Genomic DNA, 9,247 nt, shown 5'->3' on the forward strand with positions numbered 1-9,247 from the left:
TCGGCGCTAGCCAAATTCATGGCGGCTTCACATTACTCCTACAACATGTTGAAGATGCCCGGGCCGATGAACATCATCACCGTCCCCTCCGGCAAGAAAGATGCGTTGATTTGCGCCGACCAACTCTATCGGGAAGCAGTTGCGGCAGCTGCCGCCAAGGCACCTGCTCCCGCCGACGGAGCCCCGGGAGGGAAGAAGACCGGTGAGACCCCTCGCACCTACCCCGGCAAGCGCACCTCTTCAGGATGTTCCGCTCCCGTTGAGGAAGTGCCAGAGAGCTCCGCCGGCAAGAGCAAGAATCCAGAGCTGCACCACTAGAGACCAAGAAGGTGCCCGTCAAGGAGGACGGCGCGGGGGGAGCTTTCACCATAAGCTCCACCCTCGACAGCAAATAGGAAAGCGAGCTCGTCACTTTCCTACGGGCAAATGTTGATGTGTTCGCATGGCAAGCTTCCGACATCCCCGGCGTTCCCAGGGAAGTGATTGAGCACCATCTTGTTGTCTGTCCTCATGCGCGGCCCGTCAAGTAGAAGGTCAGGAAGCAAGCTCTGGAGAGGTAGGAGTTCATCACAAAGGATATCAAAAAACTAGAGGCGGCAGGCTTGGTAAGAGGAGTACTCCATCCAATGTGGTTGGCCAATCCGGTATTGGTGCGCAAGGAAAATGGGAAGTGGAGACTGTGTATTGATTACACAGACATTAATAAAGCTTGTCCAAAGGATCCCGTCCCGTTACCGCACATTGACCAGATTGTTGACTCCACGGTTGGGTGTGACCTGTTACCATTCCTCGATGCCTACTCGGGATACCACCAAATCTTCATGACAAAAGAGGACGAGGAGAAGACAACATTCATCACCCCATGTGGTACATATTGCTTTTTACGGATGCCTTTCGGGTTGAAGAGTGCTGGCTCAACCTTTGCAAGAGCGGTCCAAATTGTTTTTGAGCCCCAGCTACATAGAAATATTGAAGCTTATATGGATGACATAGTGGTCAATACCAAGGACAAAGAAACCCTTGTGCAAGATCTGGAGGAAACATTTGCAAACCTGCGCAAGATCAACCTCAAATTGAACCCTGAGAAGTGTGTCTTCGGCATCCCGTCTGGCAAGCTTCTCGGGTTCTTTATGTCCCAGCGCGGGATTGAAGCAAACCCAGATAAGATCAAGGCTGTTGAGCAGATTGAGGCACCCATAAGGATCAAGGATGTGTGTCGGCTCACTGGCTGTGTTGCTGCCGTGAGCCGGTTCATCTCCAAGTCCGCGGAGCGTGCCCTTCCTTTTTTCAAGATCTTGAAGAAAGCAGGGCCAGTGGAGTGGACCCCAGAGGCCAAGGCAGCGTGCTATGTCTTGAGCTTGCGTTGGTTTTCCTCGAAGAGGAGAGGGTGATGCAGCAGAGTAGCGTAAGTATTTCCCTCAGTTTTTGAGAACCAAGGTATCAATCCAGTAGGAGGCTCCTCAAAAGTCCCACACACCTACACAAACAAACTGAGAACTCGCAACCAACGCAATAAAGGGGTTGTCAATCCCTTCACGGCCACTTGCGAAAGTGAGATCTAATAAAGATAGTAAGATAAGATAAATATTTTTTTGGTATTTTATAATATAGATGCAAAAAAGTAAAGATGCAAATAAAAGTAGATTGGAAGCAAATATGATAAGAGATAGACCTGGGGGGCATATGTTTCACTAGTGGCTTCTCTCAAGATAGCATAAGTATTATGGTGGGTAAACAAATTACTGTCGAGCAATTGATAGAAAAGCGAATAATTATGAGATTATCTAGGCATGATCATGTATATAGGCATCACGTCCGCAACAAGTAGACCGACTCCTGCCGGCATCTACTACTATTACTCCACACATCGACCGACTCCTGCCTGCATCTAGAGTATTAAGTTCATAAGAACAGAGTAACACATTAAGCAAGATGACATGATGTAGAGGGATAAACTCAAGCAATATGATATAAACCCAATCTTGTTATCCTCGATGGCAACAATACAATACGTGCCTTGCAACCCTTTCTGTCACTGGCTAAGGACACCGCAAGATTGAACCCAAAGCTAAGCACTTCTCCCATGGCAAGAAAGATCAATCTAGTAGGCCAAACCAAACTGATAATTCAAAGAGACTTGCAAAGATAACTCAATCACACATAAAAGAATTCAGAGAAGATTCAAATATTATTCATAGATAAACTTGATCATAAACCCACAATTCATTGGATCTCGACAAACACACCGCAAAAAGAGTTTACATCGAATAGATCTCCACAAGAGAGGGGGAGAACATTGTATTGAGATCCAAAAAGAGAGAAGAAGCCATCTAGCTAATAACTATGGACCCGTAGGTCTGTGGTAAACTACTCACAACTCATCGGAGGGGCAAGGATGTTGATGTAGAAGCCCTCCATGGTCGATTCCCCCTCCGGCAGAGTGCCGGCTAAGGCTCCAAGATGAGATCTCGCGGATACAGAAGGTTACGGTGGTGGAAATTGTGTTTCGTCTGCCCCCTAGATGTATTCAGGGTACGTAGGTATATATAGGAGGAAGAAGTACGTCGGTGGATGCCCGAGGGGCCCACGAGACAGGGGGCGCGCCCTATAGGGGGGGCGCCCTCCTATCTCGTGGGAGCCTCGACAGCTTCTTGACTTGCACTCCAAGTCCTCTGGATCACGTACGTTCGAAAAATCACGCTCCCGAAGGTTTCATTCCGTTTGTACTTCGTTTGATATTCCTTTTTTTCGAAATACTGAAATAGGCAAAAAACAGCAATATGGGCTGGGCCTGCGGTTAGTAGGTTAGTCCCAAAAATGATATAAATGTGTAAAATAAAGCCCATAAACATCCAAAAGGGGTAATATAATAGCATGAAACAATAAAAAATTATAGATACGTTGGAGACGTATCAAGCACCCCCAAGCTTAATTCCTGCTCGTCCTCGAGTAGGTAAATGATAAAAAGAGATTTTTTGATGTGGAATGCTAACTAGCATAATTCATAATGTAATTTTCTTTATTGTGGCATGAATGTTCAGATCCAAATGATTCAAAATAAAAGTTCATATTGATAAAAGAAATAGTAACACTTCAAGCATACTAATCAAAGTAATCATGTCTTCTCAAAATAATATGGCAAAAGAAAGTTCATCCCTACAAAATATAGTTAGTGTTGGGGATATTACTACTAGGTGTGAACTGGCCTACCTGGGCCGGGTTAACTTCGTCAGTAGTATAAAGGTGATTAAGCAGATGAAGGCCCAAGGCCTGTAGTCGGTTTAGAACCTGTAGCCGTAAACCGGCTTGATATGTAAACTTGCATTGTAAGTTAGGAATAGAAAGAGACCAACCGGGATACGAGTATGAACCAGTGTGGGACTCTGTGGACCGACGGGCGTCACCCGTGTATATAAGGGGACGACCCAGCGGTGGTTCAAGGACAGACAACAACAACTCAAGCCTAGGCGAAGCTTGTTTGCTCCCTAGCCATCGAAACCACATCAATTCCATCACAACTAGACGTAGGCTTTTACCTTCATCGAAGGGGCCGAACTAGTATAAACCCTCGTGTCTTTGTGTCTGCTTTAACCCCTTCAAGTTAACCCGTAGCGATGGCTCCACGACTAAGTCCTTTCACGAGGACATCTGCCGTGACAAATCCACGACAGTTGGCGCCCACCGTGGGGCAATCGCACGATGGTTTGATGATCTTGGAGGGCAAGCTCAAAGGACTCGAAGGCTATGCTGTGGGCCGGATGACCAAGAGTCATCGCGGCAAGCTCTACATCGACGATGCAGGATGGGGTCCTGAAGCCGGCTCGATCGAGTACGGGTACCGGGTCCCCTTTGGTGGCATACACGTTTTTATCGGCAAGATTGGTGAGCCTGGGCCTGAGCCGGACATCCGCACCGACCTCGTCGAGACGGCTCAGCGTGCGAGATCTACCCAAGTTAAACCTGCCGTGAAGCGTGCCTTCATGGGGGTCATCCACGGAGGAGAGCATGGGGACGAGTCAGAATACGGTAGCGAGACCGTCGTCTATTCCGGCGACGAATCCTCAACCGGAGAAACCGAATCATTGTACCAGTTGCAAGACGACCAGATTAGGGGCTGTTCCGATGGCGACAGTATTCCGGACCCCCCTAAGCAGATCAACCGGGTTGGAATATTCATGGCCGGTACACAGGCGGCGAATCACTCCTCGACTACAGCAGCAATGCTCTCCGGATCAGCAGCGGCAGCGGCAGCAGGGGCAGGAGGCCTTGTGCGCCCACCGGTTCATGTTCTATCTGACCTGTTTGATGCACTAGCTGTGCTTATGGCAGAGGCCAATCCGGCGGATCAGGAGGCCCATGATGCAGAGATTGCAAAGGTGAGAGAGCAGATCGCACAAGCCAAAGCCGACCTGGCAGCAGAGAAGGACAGGATGGCCGCAGAGCGGGCCACTTTAGACGCCCAGGCTTATAAGCTCATGCTCGACCAGAACGCATCACATGAAGTCTTGAAGCGGAAGCACAGATCACGCCTGCCGTTAGGGTTCGACCCTCGAAATATCTTTCACACTCCAGGAGCTGGAACCAGTAATCCGCCAGGACACCTGGAGGTAAACCGGGCCGAGGCACCAGGGCCAGGAGCGACGGTCCAACCCCGCCTGATGGAACCTCCTCGGCAGAACATTGTGATTCCTCCGTCGGTCCAGACACCTCCGGGTCATTATTCTAATCCTATGGACAATCTTGTCGCAGCTGCTGCGCGATTAGAAGCTATCCCGGTTGAAGGAGACTCTCCGCAAGCAATAGAGACGCGCCGGGTTAAGGAACTTCTCCGGACCGCTTTGATTCAACAGGAGGCATATTCATACAGCCGCGATCGGATTCATTCCACACCTCGTCCAAGCCGGAGGTATAGTAGGTGCCTGGATGGACCGGCCATATCAAGAAATGCGCGGGGCCGTGAAGCGGCCCGTGGTAATAACCCGGCCGGTGGTGTTCACGATGCTTAGGATGTCGTGGACCGGGCCCGGGCACGAAGGGAGGCCGAGTTAGCAGCACAGAACACGGCGGATTAGCTTACACCGGTTCGTCCTACCACCTCTGCCGGGCCAGGGGTTGCATCTAGCTTGGGAGTACCTTGTTTAGTCCCCGCTTTACGCAATGTATGCCTGCCCAAGGACTTCAAGGGCCCGCGCAAGGTGCTGAATTACACCGCTGATTTATCTCCAGAAGCGTGGGTAGAGAGTTACGAGATGGCAATGGAGATGCTGGATGTGGATGAGACCGTGTGTGCAAAGTACTTCACCATGATGCTTGAAGGCACAGCCCGTACTTGGTTGAAGGGCCTGCCGCCTAATTCTATCAGTTCATGGGCCCAGTTGCGGACCCAGTTTATCCAGAATTTCAAAGATATGTGTAAGCAGCCTAAATCCATAGTAGACTTGGCGGCTTGTGTTCAGGAGGATGGAGAGTCAACAACCCATTGGGTACGCCGCGTTTCTGAAGTCTTGCACTCGTCTGACAGGATCAATGTTGACTCTGCGATCTTAACCCTGGAGGGCAACTGCCGGTTTAAGCCTCTAAAGCAAAAGTTAGGGCGTATGAAGCGGTTCTGTAATGACATGGGAACTCTCATGGCCGCTTTAGTGAAGTATGCTGATTCTGATAGTACCAAGGATCCCGAGACTGATGATGACGAAGCAGGGAAGGGAAAAAAGAATAGCAACTCTAAGGGGCATCAATACAAGCCGCCAGGCCATGGAAACAGAGGCAAGCGTAAGACGGATGGCAGCATGGACTTTGTGGCTAACACTAATGCGCAGGACAAAGGTCAGTGGCGCAAAGGTAAAGCGGTGAATCGTAATGGGGCTCCAAATCCTGACCCGGATCGCTTAAACTATTTGCTGAATCAGCCTTGCCCAAAACACGGGACGAAGGAGGCGCCGGCTAACCACCTTTGGAAGGATTGTTTCATTATGCAGGAATTTAAAAACTCTAATGTCTTCCGGTATGACCGTGGGTCAGGTGGTGGCTCAGGATCCGGTTTCCATGGGCCGGGTCATGATGGAGCTTCCGATTCAGGTTTCAATCAGGGCGGTAATAATAACCAGGATAATCAGAACGGTCAAGGGGGTTACAACCAACAGCAGCAGCAGCAGCGGTCGGGTTATCAGAGCCAGCCAAAACAGTTGAACAATGGGCAGTATCATGTTTTCACAACTAGCATGGATAAGCGCGACCGAAAACTTCATAAGCGAGCAGTGAACTCTGTTGAACCGGCTGTACCATGTTATTTACGCTGGTCGGAGCAGCCTATTGTGTGGAGCAGGGAGGATCACCCCCCCCCCCCGGGTTGACAATTCGGGCCAGTTGGCATTAGTGGTAGACCCTCAGGTGGGAGGTTATAAATTCACCAAGGTACTCATGGATGGAGGGAGTAGTATTAACATCCTGTACTATGAGACATTCCGTCGCATGGGACTAACAGACAAGGATCTTAGACCGTCTAATACGGTGTTCCATGGTGTGGTGCCTGGCAAATCAGCATATCCTGTTGGTAAGATAGCCCTGGAGGTGGCTTTTGGGGACGAGCATGATTCCCGATCCGAGACGTTAACCTTTGAGGTGGTGAAGATCCGGAGCCCGTATCACGCCTTGTTTGGGCGGCCGACTTATGCCAAATTCATGGCACGGCCTTGTTATATCTATTTGCAGCTCAAGATGCCGGGTCACAAAGGGACAATAACGGTTCATGGGAGCCGCAAGATTGCTTTGGAATGTGGGGAAGGTGATGCGGCCTATGCAGAGTCGGTTTGTGCCACGGAGGAGTTAAAATATTATAGGGACAATGTTAATCCGGCGGACATGACCCCTTTGAAGAAACAAACTACGGAGCATGATTCAGATCTGAAGTTCAAATCAGCGGCTGAGACCAAGCTTGTTGACTTCGTGCCCGGTGATTCGTCCAAGCAGTTCACTGTCAGTGCCAACTTGGACCCTAAATAGGAAAGCGCGCTCATTGAGTTCATCCGTGAGAATTGGGACATTTTTGTAGGGAAGCCTTCTGACATGCCAGGTGTACCGAGGGAACTCGCTGAGCACACTCTTAATGTTGATCCCAAGTATAAACCGGTAAAGCAATTTCTCCGCCGGTTTAACGAAGAGAGGCGCAAAGCCATTGGGGAGGAGGTAGCCAGGCTCTTAGCAGCTGGTTTTATTGTTGAAGTGTTTCATCCAGAGTGGCTTGCTAATCTGGTGCTGGTTCTTAAGAAAAATGGCACTTGGCGTATGTGTGTGGATTATACGGATCTTAACAAGGCTTGTCCAGCGGATCCTTTTGCCCTCCCCCGCATTGACCAGATTATTGATGCCACGGCGGGTTGTGAGCGTTTGAGTTTTTTGGATGCGTATTCTGGGTATCATCAGATCAAAATGGCGGTTAAGGACCAGGAGAAGATGTCGTTTATTACTCCTTTTGGAGCCTTCTGCTATGTATCTATGCCTTTTGGGCTCAAGAGCGCCCAAGCCACTTATCAACGGTGTGTATAGAATTGCATGCATAAACAGATCAGCCGCAATGTGCACGCCTATGTGGATGATATTGTAGTCTAATCAAGACAGAAGGAGACGCTGGTTGATGATTTAAAGGAAACCTTTGACAACTTGCGGGTTTATAAGATGATGCTTAACCCTGCCAAATGTGTTTTTGGTGTTCCGGCAGGCAACTTACTGGGCTTTCTTGTGTCCAACAGAGGAATTGAGGCTAATCCGGAGAAGATTACGGCTATCACCTCCCTGGCTAAACCGAAGTGTATCCACGATGTTCAACGTTTGGCGGGTCGGATCGCCGCGCTGGGCCGGTTTATTAGCCGCCTCGGAGAGAAGGCCATCCCTTTATACCAGATGTTGAGAAAGACAGATCAATTCATCTGGAGTCCAGCTGCTGATGAAGCATTGGAGGACTTGAAGCGGCAATTAGCCAATCCGCCCGTTCTTGCAGCTCCGGTCGACAAGGAGCCGTTATTGTTATACGTAGCGGCCAATGCTCGTGCAGTTAACGTGGCTATTGTGGTGGAACGCAAGGAGGCAGGCAAGGAATATCCGGTTCAGCGGCCGGTTTACTATATCAGCGAGGTGCTTATCGAATCCAAGCAAAGGTATCCGCATTGGCAGAAGCTGGTATATGGAGTTTTCATGGCAAGCCGGAAGTTGAAGCAATATTTCCAAGGGCACCCCATCACAGTGGTCAGTTCAGCTCCCTTGGGCGATATCATACAGAACCGGGAGGCGACCGGCCGGATTGCCAAGTGGGCTATAGAGCTTGGGTCGCACGGATTGAAGTACGTACCCCGGACGGCGGTGAAGTCTCAAGCACTTGTTGATTTCATCAATGATTGGACTGAGTTGCAAGCACCAGAGGAGAAGCCGGATCACACATATTGGACTATCCATTTTTATGGATCCAGGCAATTGGAAGGCTCGGGGGCTGGAGTTGTGTTAACTTCCCCACGAGGTGATAAGTTTTGTTATGTTCTCCGCTTAATGTTCCCTTGTACTAATAATGCAGCTGAGTATGAAGCCTTGCTCCATGGTCTCCGGATGGCTAAACAGATGAATCTAAGTCAGGTGAAGTGCTTTGGTGACTCGGACCTCGTAGCTCAACAGGTGTCTGGCACTTGGGATTCTAAAGACCCACTCACGGCGGCATATCGTCGTGAGGTGGATATTGTTGCAGGTCATTTTAAGGGTTATCAGGTGGATCACGTGGATCGTCGAAAAAATGAAGCGGCGGATGCTTTAAGCTAGTTGGGCTCTCAGCGTAAACCGGTCCCGCCTAATGTCTTTCTTAATGTGTTGCACAATCCGTCAGTCAAGCTCCTAGGTGAAGCGGATTTAGCTATTCCTGATCCGGAGGCTCAATTGGTGGCAGCCCTGCATGTTATACCGGATTGGACAGTTCCTTATCTTGCGTACATGAACCGGGGAGAGTTGCCAGAGGATGAGACTCTATCCAGGCAGATAGTCCGGCGATCCAAATCTATGACAATTATTAATGGCGAATTGCATCATTGCAGCGTATCAGGGGCGTTTCAACGCTACGTCTCTCCTGAGGAAGGTTGTGAAATTTTACGCGAAATCCATGAAGGGGATTGTGGTCACCACGCCGGTTCAAAGTCTCTGGTGGCTAAGGCGTTTCTTCACGGGTTTTACTGGTTGACAGCTCATGCTGATGCGGAGGACTTGGTTAAAC

Source organism: Triticum aestivum, chromosome 1B, assembly GCF_018294505.1.
Source record: "Triticum aestivum cultivar Chinese Spring chromosome 1B, IWGSC CS RefSeq v2.1, whole genome shotgun sequence".
Taxonomy (NCBI): domain Eukaryota; kingdom Viridiplantae; phylum Streptophyta; class Magnoliopsida; order Poales; family Poaceae; genus Triticum; species Triticum aestivum.